Source organism: Dromaius novaehollandiae, chromosome 18 (assembly GCF_036370855.1).
Source record: "Dromaius novaehollandiae isolate bDroNov1 chromosome 18, bDroNov1.hap1, whole genome shotgun sequence".
Classification (NCBI taxonomy): domain Eukaryota; kingdom Metazoa; phylum Chordata; class Aves; order Casuariiformes; family Dromaiidae; genus Dromaius; species Dromaius novaehollandiae.
This window is the reverse complement of record NC_088115.1, coordinates 10,974,744-10,988,076: the sequence shown is the minus strand read 5'-3', so window position 1 is coordinate 10,988,076 and position 13,333 is coordinate 10,974,744. Positions and strand designations below refer to the sequence as shown.

General features: G+C 46.7%; 1 long non-coding RNA gene across 1 annotated transcript in view; it reads right to left on the bottom strand.

The window, feature by feature from the left end:
- The window catches only part of LOC135330261 (uncharacterized), a 342,066-nt gene that overhangs the window by 186,731 nt on the left and 142,002 nt on the right, over positions 1-13,333 (bottom strand). The window contains exons 4-5 of the long non-coding RNA XR_010392159.1: positions 12,630-12,736; positions 1,009-1,078 (exon numbers count right to left, since the gene is read on the bottom strand). This is a non-coding gene — a long non-coding RNA (uncharacterized LOC135330261). The remainder of the gene's footprint in view (positions 1-1,008; positions 1,079-12,629; positions 12,737-13,333) is intronic.

Here is a 13,333-nt window from a genome sequence, read left to right as displayed (position 1 = left end):
TAACAAATATGCAAATTCATCACTGATTAAGGTTTTAATTTTTTTTTTTTTTTTTAAATCTTCTGCTGCTACTGTCAACATTTCAGCTCTTTTGCGAGCCTGTCTGACAGCAGTACCTAGAGCTGGTCAAATACTGCAAAACGGTGTTTACAAAGCATTTGCATGAATTCTGAGCAGCTGCTTGGTTCAACCATGTTTGTGCCCCTTGTTGTTCATGAATATTCAAGGGAACATGTTTTTGTTTGCACAAATGGTTGGGGAGTGGCTGTTTCTGTATGAATATATTCTCATGTAAACAAAGATATTCCTGTGGGATCAAGAGTGCTTGCTAATTCACTACTAAATCCCTGTTATTCCCTTGTTTAAAAAGTTTTGAGCATTTAGGCAGAAGTCAGAAACAGTATCACCTGACTTAATTAACCAGTCGGATCCTACCACACACAAGTAGCCAGCAGCACACAGCAAGAAGAGTACAGAACTCAGGTTACTGAAAAGTATGGATCTGATTTGAGCAAAAAGATTCATGGAAAAAAACCCCAAGCTCTTTGTGAACAGAATAAAAGGGATAAATTAAGACCAACTGCTAGTCAAAATGACTAACTCACCTGGCTCTCGTAATGCACCTTGGTTTGAAATCAAACATCGTCAGCATACTCAGGAAGGAGAAAAAGCAAGCTAACTTAGCGTACGCTCTCATTGAGACTGTCGTCACTGTGTTCATTACGCTTTAAACTAGTTTCCTCCCGAGTTACACACAGCCCAAGAACCCTTTTTTGGTACTTCACGTTTTTTCCAGCTGGAAAAGCAGGTATATGATGTATCAGTGCCTTGCTTAAAGCTGCATCCGCTGCCATGGCTTCAGGCACGACTACTGCTCTGGAGCAGGCAGCGGGAGGCTCTGGTGCAGGCTACTGGGGCTCTGCAGTAAGGTTGGGATGTTATTGCCTTGCCTGCTCTGTATTTATTTAAGTCATAGACAGATTTCCGCTGTTAGGAGAATTAACTCACCCGCTCAGCAGGGATGAACACATTGGCAGTTCAGTTTGGGGAGGTTCCAGCTGATCTTCAGACAACATTCCTAGAAGTTTGAAAACAGAGGTTATAAAGTGTCTAAATTCATATGACTCACCACAAGGTTTTACTATGCAAGAAGCTGAACTTGAGAAAAAGAGAAACAAAACACATGCTGAGCCTATTAATTATGTAGATGTACTTCTCTTTTGCAAATAGCAAAGTAGCATATTTCTATGAATACAAAGAACGCGGCACAGCTTTCTAATGCTAAGTCAAACAGCAGCCAGCAAGAACGTAGTTCTGGCTGATCCTGGCTTGGGGGAAGGGCTGGCACAGATTGCCTCCGGGGGTACCTTCCATTTTATTTCCTGTGATTTTAGGGAGCCCTCACAAAACTGATCTTAGCATGTTAATCTGTTGCTAAGAGGCAAACTAGTAGACACAGTCATATCCACATTTCACCTTACATTTCCCAAAACAGGCAAAATTTCTGGAGATTCAGGACAGTTGCAAGGAAAGAAACAAAACTCCATATTACCTCACCTTTAAACTCGTACCAATTTATCCTAACAGAGGTTATTCTGTCAGTGTTGATTAACATGTAATGATTATGAAAAATATTATTTTTAAGATACTAATCAAGTTGCTAGGAAGGCAGAATTAATTCTATAAGACATATCTGAAATAGTACACTGATGCTATGAAGACTTTTTGGCCAAAGAAAGCCTTTTTCCATTTTTCTTCCTTCATGCTAGCACTTGTACCTTGTGATATTCTTCCTACCGAAGAGGGATATGGAAAAGCCTTTAGCACCTCTGCAAAACTCCCTCCTGTTTGCACACACCTGAAGCTTAATACATCCATCTAGAGATTATCTGAAAGTATTTAAGGAATATGCTAGCTTCTGCAGCTCGGTATTGTTATTCACGCCTGGGGACTCCAAACTGCATACATATTGAATGGAAATTAATATTTATGCTTATAAGCGTAATTATTCTGAAATACGAAAGAGAGATATGAAGATCTATTTGATCACTGACCTAACAAGACCCAACTCAAGAAGCAACTACTTCGCAGGTTTCAGGGCACGGACTCATTCGCACGGCAGACAGGATTTACCACCTCGCGTTCCACAGCGCCCCAGCCTCCGAAGCGCGGGGGCATTTCGGCCTCAAAACCCATAGCGATGCTTCCTCGGGGCACACGTTTTTCCTAGTGCATTACTTCTCAGGTGTTCGTCTCAGAAAATTTTACCCGTTTACAGCAGACTTATTGCTTTTCTGCTCGAGGAACGATCACACAGTGTTTTCTTCCTTCAGATCCGGCTGCGGCCGCAGGGACTCGCTCCTGCAGCTTCCACGCACCTCGACAGATGCTGGAGGCGCTCGGGGCTGCCGCATCTTTTGCTGCCTGGCGGGTAACATGGCAACGCTCTGTAGGGCAACGCTTCGCCTCCCTCCTTCCCATCCCCGCGACTGCCTCGTCCAGCGACCCCCGAGCACCTCCACGGCTCGACCCGGCCAACCCAGGGCCCCAAGGGCTGTGCAGCAGCCGAGGCGCGGCAAGGGGGCAGGGACGCTCCGCGTGCCCCCTCCTACCTCTGAAATACCCGTGAGGAACCTGCCGCGTGCAGCTTCTGCGGGGCCGGGAAGGCCGCCCGGGAGCGAGGCCGGGAAGGCCGCCTGGCAGCGGGGCCAGCGCCGTGGCCGCGGGGAGCCCGCCGGCAGCCCTCCTCCCTCGGGCACTGCACGGCCCTGCCTCTGCCTCTGCCCCATCACTGCCAGCTGCTGCAGCTGCATCAACGCCCTCCGCTCCAGTCCTGCGCTGCAGTTTTGTTAGCGACAAAACTAGACTGCCAGGAAGGCCAGCGAGCAGCCGTGCTGCAGAACCGGCCAAAAAGCCACCGAGTGTTCAAACATTTACAGCCACAGGAACAAACAAGCTGCTCTGCAGGCAGTGGCGTTTGAGCGGGCTGGTGCACGCTCTGGCTCTGCATCCCGTGGCTGGTCTTCCCGACGTCCGGGAAGGCGCCAGCTCCGGCTGCAGGTTCCCTGGCACTCCAAGGATCCCTGACACCTCCCGGGGACGATCCCTGCCTGTCCAGGGCGGGGGGAGAGCTCTGGCGGAGGCTCTCCCTCCAGGGGTGTCTGCAGAGACCTGTCTCCAGCCGCCGCCTCCTGTGCAACCCAGAGCAGTTCGTCATCCGAGGGCCCTCTCCCTGCTGCCAGGCCAGACTGAACCCGATCGGCGGAGCCAGAAACCCTGGGGAGGAGCAGGGCACAGGGACGAGGAGAGTTTCTTCAGTGTCAGTTCTTTGGGAAACCAGGCTAAAAGTGGAAGCCTTGCCGCAACAGGAGAAAATAGATGCTCTAATCTCATAGTAAATAAAGTCCCGCTGGATGAAGAGTAGCAATATCCATTCCTATTTTAGCACATCCAGCCGCAGGAGATTTGATTTTTATCCAAAGGCACATCAGGGAAAATTAAAAGTCATTGATCCTGTTCAGCTACTTCCTCATCTCCTCTTCCCCCAGTCTCACATTTCAAGCGCTTACCAAGAAAATTCAACACACAGCAATTAAGGAAGCAGGAGAAATCACTTGCTTCTCCATATCTTCTGATTCCCAGAGAGGGAGGCAACCAAAGCCCTTTGCAGGGCACCACGTCACCCCTCAGCCCCCGGCTGCCCTGGTCGTGTCCCACCACACCACCCTCTTTAAGTCAATTAGCCACAAATGTGCGGGCCGTGACTCGCCCCCAAGGCCTCCTACCTGACACTGTTTAATTTGATCTTGTTACTCACTTATGGCAGGTAAGAGGTTTGAGGGTTTTTTTTTTTTTTAATCTTTTTCACTGAAGTGACTGAATCTTAACAAAAATAACGATGTGTTTCTGACTCATTCTTTTTCGGAGTTGATAGAAAGATGGATGGTTCCCGTTCCCATCCCCGGCTCCACACAGAGTAACGCCAAATGGAAAGACTGCACTGAATCCTTGGCATTTCCTTGCTGGCTTTTTAAGTTAAAGGGTAAAATAGAAAGAAGGATGTCCTCCTTCACCCCCCCACCCCCTCCAAAAAACCTATAAGCAAATGCAGCTTTTAAACAGTTATTTCTCAAATTGTTTTATCGAAAGGAAATGTCTCTGTCACGGACTATCTGCTCATTTATATGATTGCTGCACGCAGATTCCACTGTTTGTTTCTGTCCCTAACAAAAACCTCAGTTACTTATAGCACTGAACATTTAGGGGAGATCTCAAACGAACGGGAGCACGCACGCGTACAGCAATCAGCCGGGCGCGAGGGAGACCGCGATCCTGCTGCGAGAGCCGTCCAGCCGACCGCGCGTCTGCGTCTGGAGGGCTTGCTTTCTCCTAACTGTACCCATGAATACGGCAAGAAAGGTGCCTAAATCAATTAGGGGAGACAAGGGACCGGGTTTCCGAGAAACGCCTTACGCAGCAGGCTGCTAATAAAGCGGGGACGAGGGAAGGCGGAGTATCAGATTTTCTCTCAGAAATTGTCCTCAATCGTATTAGGCCCAGATCATCGCGTACGAACCTCAGCAAGTTTCCTCGGTACGGCCATCAAATCAGGTTACACCAGCTTCTGGCAACGACAGCCGAAAAAGAAAACTTACGTACGGTTAAAATGAAGAAGGGGAAAAGGCAGTGCTGCTCTTCTGCCTTTTACGGACGAGTGTTTTTCGAAGGCAGTACGCTGGGAGAGCCGGCGATACAAAGCAGCCGAATGTTTTTAAACTGTGAGCTAAAAGAGAATTTCAATTGCACATTTGCCTGTAAAGCTTTAGGGATTTTTCAGAAGCAGCATAAAGTGACTTTATTCTTAATTACTCTGAATATATTATTTTGACTATTTCCAACTCCAACGGTAAAAATGTTTCTTTTATGCATGTGTATTATGTAGCCTGATATTAGGAAATGTAATATTTTAATGCATTCTAAGAAATAAATCTAAAATTATATTTGAGATTAAAAATGACATTTTTTCCTACTACATTATATTTCCAGAAGGTGGCTAGAAACCCTTTGCGTATTCACTAGCAGCCTATGTAAGGTCACGGGTATTCCCTGAAACAGTGACAAAATGGCAGAGGAAAATCCACTGACTGGAGAAGACGTTGAAGACCTGAAAGCTAGCACCAACAGCGTGGCAATCACAGCTTCGAAACTAATGGATGATGGAGGAAAATGGAGGAAACGGAGGAAAAGCAACTTTATCTTTCTGTCTCAGCAACAATGCTGCAAAGTATTTAAGGGTTGCTGAAAACATTAGATAGAAATCCACAGTACTGAGCAAACACCAAGAGCTGTTCCTACAGATTACCAAGAGGGAAAATTTCTGCAATTCTTGTCCAAATTACACAGCCACCTACAACGTACCAGCAAAGGGAAATACAGGCTCAATTTTTTTCTTAAGATTATTGCAGTTAAAAAATGTATAAAAGAAGCCTATAAACATAAAATAAGCCCAGCAAATGGCCAGGTAACATTAAAGCTCAAAGTCAAACATCGCCAGTCTGCCCTGGTGGAGACTCAGACAAAACGAGCTACATCAACCACGAAAATCCTCATTTGTAACAGGAACCACAGAATCCAGAATGGCTTAATCAAACACTGAAAATTAATTCAGCTTCCTAATTAACAGCAACGTCCTGAGACAGCATTTTCATTCTTTGATCGCAGGGACATTCTCTGACACAAAGGCAGGTTTCCAAAGGTCTTTTGGCTCTGAAGCTGCATCGACTGCAGCGAGCGCTGGGGTCTTGCATGCGGCTGGGCGCCGGCCGGGGCCACGGAGGACTCCGCGTCCTTTCGGCAGATGCGAGCGCTGCCTTGCTAGACGGGCTCGCGCAGAGCACGCAACCGAGTGGAGTCAAAAATGTTGTTTTGCATGCAGGAATCATACAGGAGAACCTGGAGAGAAATCCTGTAAAAAATTTATCAAAAGTGTTGAAAATCGCTATCTCCAGTGAGGCCGGGCTGCTCGCCTTTCTTCTTTCTGAGAGGGAATTGGAAGAGAAACGAGCAAATATTATCTGTTCTGTCTGCAGCTTGGTTTTCCCCCTCCCTCGCGAGGGCAGTGTCCCACTGACAAAAGGAAAAATCAAAGGAAATGAGTCATCAGCACGGCCCTGGCTCGGAGCTAGGTTGGATAGCGCTCAAAGGAATAATAGTCCTGTTTTTTCCACAAAGAAGCCAAGGAAAAGCATTTGAAACTTTTTGTGGCCGTGCCTTTCACAGGGAGGCATGTCTCCCACATCCACTAATCCTCGGCCCTGAGCGGACCCCAGGCGCAAGCCGAGGCCTCGGGGCACACAGCTCCCTCACCCGAAGCCCTCTGAGAAGCCTCCTGAGACCTTCGGGTGCTGCAAGCCCTCCCGCCGGCCCCAGCCCCAGCCGCGTCCGCGTCCCTGCTGCTGGACGCGATGGCACTGCAGCAAATGGCCAGCAAAAACCGTCATGTAACACAACTGCAGAACTGCACTGCTCTTAGATGGTGGTTTGCGTTCATGTCTTATACCATCCCAAATTCCCTTCATGATCATGGGAGCGGTACAATTCAGTTATTATACCTGGATTTTAATAGCACATGTATTCAGACTTATTCCTTTGGAGTAAAAGGTACTTTAAATGTAACTGTTCAGCTTTATCAACTGAAAGATAATTATGTATTAAAAAGCACTGAAATTGCTTTGTAATTTTCATATAAACTACAATGTAATTACAGTCTGTGTAAAGTACGACTATAACACAGTAATGAATTAAAGATGAGAAATAAGGATATAGACCAGTTTGTACGTAGAGCAGACACTTCCCAGTCTTCCCCTGTGGATCCCTTTCAGGAACAGGGCACCACTTCCACTTCCACCTTCTGCGGCCCCAGCGGCAGATTTGGGAGCCACCAATATCTAAATAAATAACAGCACGAGACCGGTGTTTGGGGCAAGCAAACGCAGCACGTGCTGTTGCTGCCTTTCCCTAGCCGGCCCAACACGTGTAATCGCTCCCCAGTACGGTCTCCCCTCTGGAAACGAACTTCCCGGATAATTTGAGGCTGGCAGGTTTCCTCCCTGCAGTACAAGCGTGAACGGAAACTGCTGGTATAATAGCACTGCTTGTTAAGCAAATGTGCCAAATTTCGTTTTTAAGTGGAAGAGAGGGAATAAAAAAGAAGTTGATATTTTTTCCCATTTGGTGCAAATATTCCAGTCCATCTCAACTCACGCCTCAGCTACCAACCCAAGCAACTTGCTTTGCCAAGACCGGTACTGGGGGCGCAAATCTTTGCCATCTGTTGCACCGTCTAACAGCAGAGACAAAACCGGCATAATTTCCCGTTGTATCACAACGACGTTAGCTCAGTGATGTACAGGGCCTTGACGGTGCTCTCCCCGGAGCCGCCGCGGGCTCGCGCTGCCCTCTGCACCCGCTCCAGCCCCGAGCTGCTCTCCGGCCTCGGCTGCCGTCTCTGCGCGTCAGACAGGAGCTCGCTGCTCTCGGACGCCGTATCGCCGGCACGCTACCCCGTCCAGGGAAAGGATGCTATTAAATTCTGCTATCTTGGAACGCATATAAATAATTCACCCCTTTCCTATAAATATTCATCCCTGCAACCTCAAGCAAAGGTTACAGTCTTCATCCATGTCCATTTTCCATACATCAACCAAACCATCTGAATTTTTCAACTGTCTTCTCTACCCAATTCATATTTTTATTAAAATCCAAATGTCCATGTTTTCTCTTCACAGTTAAACAAAAGGACTCCAGTTTTTGCTTTCTGACTCTTTTTTTTTTTTCCTAACCATAGTTTCCAGCTTCACTGGAACTACTGTGGGTTTACATGAAAATGAGAGCTGAGTCAGGGTGACATAATACTGGAGTCCAATGGTTTTAAATAAACACATCAAAAGATTATGCTCCTATCTGTACGGTACAAAGACATTTGATCTGTAACCTAGCAGAGAGAAAATATCCCTGCACTTCCTAAACCCCTCCTAAATGCTAAACACACTGATGCAACCTCCTTCTTTTTCACATGCAGTCTCTGCTACTGTCTCCTACAAAAAAATAAAATAAAAAATCCCACAACGGAATCATTCTGCAATTTGGCAGCTTTATAAGCCCAAATTAGACTTGTGTCTCCTATCATCACCTCAGGAGTAAGAAAGGGGAAACAAGGAAGAGAGGCAATAAAAGTTATGAACACGCACTAGCAAGAAGAGAGGAGGATGGAGCAGTCAATCAGTCCCCAACGACTCCCTTCAGGCTGCAGCAGCTGGGTGTTGCCAAAGACCTAACACCAAAAAGCATCCCAGGAAGAGGGAAATTCCTGCACACGGCCAGCTTTTTGCTGGGGAGAGATATTACAAACCGTAAAAATTATGTGCTGCTTCTGTTTCACGAACACTACCTAATTGTGAGACTAAATATCCTGAACAAACACCGAATGGGCATTTTTACTAGGCTTCCGAAGAGCAGAGCTACAAAGAAAATAACTCCATGGAATTGACAGGAGAGACCCATTCCAGACCATATGCTGGGAAAAATCTTAATCCAAACGTATGAGTCAATGTGTTACCCAAGTTTTGAATGTCAAGTTTGCAAGTTTGGGACTGTCTGAGATCTGGGTTTTTCTCAGGCTTTTGTGCTGGCCTGCTTTTATCCTGCAAAACCTGACACATACACTTGACTTTCGGCATTGGGAACTTTTCCTAACTGTGAATCTGAACACCAAAAGTCAATGGACTTGCTCACAGGATGGATAGTTCAGCACATGTATAATTTCTTTTTGCTAAGGTTCAGAGCCTTAATCGCTTGAGTTTGTAACGATACAGGGATGTGTCACAGTTACAGCCAAGACCAACTGTAATCTCCATCGTGATACTCTGTAATCCAAATCCCTGGCTTTTTTATTTCTCTGTTCTCTTCTGACAAGACACCTGTCTCTTATTTTTATATATTTTTATGGTTTGATTTATACACCTTATAAAATTATTATTATTTCAAACCTGCCTGTAGGCAGCAGCTTCACGACTGGATAACTGCCACTAAAAGATGGCAATGCTAGAAGAAGATCCCGTCGTACAAAAAAACTCATCTGCCATAACCACTCATTTATTTATTTAACAGATGAAATTAGAGAGCGAACAGAACGCCGACAATAACGAGGGTGTTAGAGATGAGCCTCACCGCAGAGCTCTGCCAAGGCGCTCGCCTCCCAGCCGCCACCGTCCCCGGGCAGCGTCCCCTCCCCGAGCACAGCCTGCCAAATACAGCTGGCCCCAAAATGCCTATTCTATTTTGCAGCAACTTTCCAAAGCTTCAAAAGCTGTTTTTGTTCCGTACTGAATATTGAAACTTTTCAAATACTTTTCTGAAACAAAATATGCAGGAACGTTCATTAGATACGAAAAAAAACCATCAGGGGGTTGATTTGGGAAATTTTCCTCTAAGTAATTGGAGGATCTAACACAGATTGCAACAAACTCATCGTTAAAGTGGGATATATTTTTAACGCAACGGTGCCCAGGCTTTTTCAGGCAGCTGGGACAGATGAGCCCCCACGAGCTGTGCGAGGGCGGCACGCAATCACCGCCGTGTCATGCGGCGCACGGGCATCTCTGGGCAGCGGGATGCCGGTGGCCTTGCGAGACAACCGCTCAGGCGCTGATGACCGCCTTAGCTGCGAGTGGGAACGCTTGTTCTTACGGGGCCAGAGTCGTCTGGGGCCGAAGGTACGTCTGCAGCAAACCAGACCCAAATCCCGGCAGTTCGGTACCTTGTTTAAATGCAACAGACAATACACCGAAACCAGACTCACGGCTCTCCCGCTGGTTCTACCCGAGTGAATACAGCAATTATTTTATGCACCCTAGAGCAGTCTGTACCTTTATAGCCATCTCTCTATATATGTTTTTATAGCTATAGCTTTAGGCAGCGTCAGACTGTCAGGGCAGAGCAGGGCCGCAGGGGCTCCCCACGGCAGCAGGGCAGGACCTGGTCGTCCCACCCCATCCCACCACCCGCAGGGGAGCAGCACAGCTGGGGCAGCCCTGAGCGCCGGGCATCTCCGCGGGGCCGGGGCCGGGCCGTCAGTCCTGCTAGTGCCCTCACAGCCCTGACACACACACGCATCTTCAGTTTTCTCTCCTTCATACATTAAGAAAGAAAATTAGCTTCAGCTGGCTAATTCCAAGGTCAGAGAGGATTAGCAGTGGCTAACACCTCTGTAAAATCTGGCTACGTATTTCAGTTTAGATTCTGTAAGACTTAAATATAGGTTTCATTTTAGTACAAAGGGCAGGACTGCTCGAGCTGAAAGCTACGGATATTTGGGTGTCTCAGAAACACGGCCTGAGGTGCATACGTACAGGCAGCCAGACTTGGCAGCTCCAGCCACGCTGTACCTTGCTAGTACCTGCAGAACTTAGACTTGGCATTTCAAGAGCATAAATTCACTTTCCTCCTTCTACCTTTCTCAGGGTCCTACAGGACGTCTCAGAGAACGTCTGCTCTCACTGTCTTCTGCTCTCTGCAGCTGGCACAGACTGCTGCTGGAGAAGCGGGATCTAGTTTTCTGTCCGCACAAGAAGGCAAGTTTTAATCAACAACAAAACACAAAGACTGTGTGCGCTCATGTTCTACAGCCTGCATGAATATATTCTCAGGATGGCAAACACAAGCAGAGTACCAGGCTTGACTAATCTGGGGATTAAGCCTTTTATCTGAAAACAGGATGAAAACAGGATAAACAGTCCGTTCTTCTAAAGAGAAGTAATTCCAGCGACAGGCAACTTCCTTTTTGTCCCCATCTTTCTAAGTTTACTTTGACTCCTTGAAAACCTAAGGCTCAATCTGTAGCATGTGAATTCCATGTGCAAAATGGCAAACACTAATGCAAACAGCCTGAAGTTGTATTTCATCCATACTGTAAATGCAAAATATATAGTAAGACCCATTCTTAAAGTTGCACCAAGATTAGGTGACCCTGACAGCTAAACAACACGGGCTCTTCCAAATGATTTGACTGTTGTAAATATTCATAGCAACAATGACAGAAAAAGCCCAAAGTGTTATTTAAAAGCCAAGCGTGTACTGACGAGGTAGAGCCCAAGATCTGGCAAATACACTTGGAATAAGAGAAGGTTGAATCCCCTTTCCCTTGTGCTTGCCGGGTGCCAGGGCCTGCAGCCGCACTCCTGCCCCGCATGAGCTCCAGCAGACCCTGCTCTCCAGCCCGCTAACCGCTTCCCTAAGCGCCATGCGCTGAGCTGGAAGACCTAGAGCCAACTCCCAGCCTCTGGACCAGAAACACAAGTATTTGTGTCCGATGGATCTAAATCCTTTAGCAGCTGGTGGATGGGTGAGTACTGGAAGCTAAGCTGGGAAGAACAGGCATCAAAGAGCAGCTTCCGTACACAGCCTTTCCCTGGAAGGCGGCTTGGCAGCGTCGAGGATCGCCCGGGGCCTGGCCACCTCATCCCAGCAAGCGCAGTCCGGACTGCAACCAGCGGGAGCACAACGGCGTGAAACTGGAGAGAGCAGGAGCAGTCAGGAACGCGCCTGCTGTGTATTGCGAAGAAAATAATACGACGGCTCGCACATAAACCTGTGCTAAGCAAACACAAACATTTTCACTGAGCCAAGCTGACTTTTTTTTTTTTTGATTGCCAAGCTATAAAAAAGAACAGTTCAGATGGACTTTTTGTTCCAATTCAAGATAGAAAAGAACTGGAAAATCTCCAAGCATTTATTTGCAGGGTAGCCACATCTCATTACTTTTTCCTCAGATTCAAAACCTCTGAAGTTTTGAGCCCCAGACAGAAGAGACCTTCCAGAATCCCAGAGCTGAAGGCGTTTGCTCAGCTCTCCAAGCATTCAGCATATTTTAAGACAGGCAATAAAATTTAACTTAATCTTCCTTTAAAGACAGACAATAAAAATTTAAAAAATGATAAAAAGTTCCTATGTAACAGGTACTGATTATTCATTTTATCATTTGATGGTGATCTTAAGCTTTCACCACAAGACAGTCCTGGAAAATTCGTTAAAATTACACTGAATTATAGAATTACATTGATTAATTGGTGACTTGAGGTCTGAACGCAGCTTTGCAATTCTGCTCAAGCACTGAGGAGTTGAAGTGCAGCTGCTCTCTGCAAAGTTCTCCATTACGGTGGGGAAAAAAAAGGCAGATTTCCGTGCCTTTCCCACCAGTATGCCTGACGGAAAAGCAGCAGTGAACATCACTGAAATACAGTAGCTACTTTATGGTGTGTAGAGTATTCGGCAAGTTTACACTGCAAGGGGTAGGATAATATAGAGATACAGAGGGTTGTTTTAGCTGAACTAGCAGTCCAGAACTCTCTGAATCTCCGCTCCTCCCAGCGAGCCCCAGCAGCCCTGGGAGCGACTACTGGTAGCCCAAGTGTCACGGCAGCCACTGGAAAATAAAAGCGCTATTCCAAATTATTCCACTAACTAGCTTTCTCCCCTGTGATAACACATTTCCTTTTGGTCACATTCCCCTATTTTGATCACAAAGTCACTGGAACAAGGACTCGTTCTCTTAACAGTCCCGCGTGCCATACCGTGATCAAAAGCACTCGGTCCCGGCTGCATCTCCTGCGCGTGGCCCTAACACAAGCGGCGGCAGCACCTGACCTGCAGAAACGCCTCGGCTTCGGAAAACCCGAGTCTGTAACAGGAAAGGAGAGACAAGGTTTGAACGGTTTTGCCTTTTCACTGTTGAAACATAGTTTCCTGCTTTAATCAAATTTGTTTAGGATCAGTGAGGTTTTTATGATGATTATGGGCATTCCTCCTTCATGCCTTATCTGGCAAATGCCATAGAAGAGCTGCGTTAGTCAAATGTGACTTGAATGTAGAGGTCATTACCCACTTCTCTAATGGACCAGCAGGCTATCAATTAATTAACGTGAAGAAATCACTGGGGGTGACAGCAGAAGGATTTCAAGCTTCCCAATGAAGTGCTGAGATATCAAATGAAATGAGCTGCACCAACAGTTAGCAAACAGAGACTACCGCGCTCGGGAAAACGGCGCAGAAATTTTGTGGCATGAAATGAGTAGTTTTGCCATGCAAACAGCCAGTGAGAAACGCAGCCAATTTCATTAAGGTTCACAAATCTGTCCTTGTGGAGCAGAATGCCTGCTATCGCCTACTGAAATACTGGTTCAGTTTTAGGTCATTTCATGAAATGCGGCTGCTACTGCAAGCACATTTCCAAATTCTGTTTGCACTTGCATAGACAGACAAAGAGAAAGCACGTGTG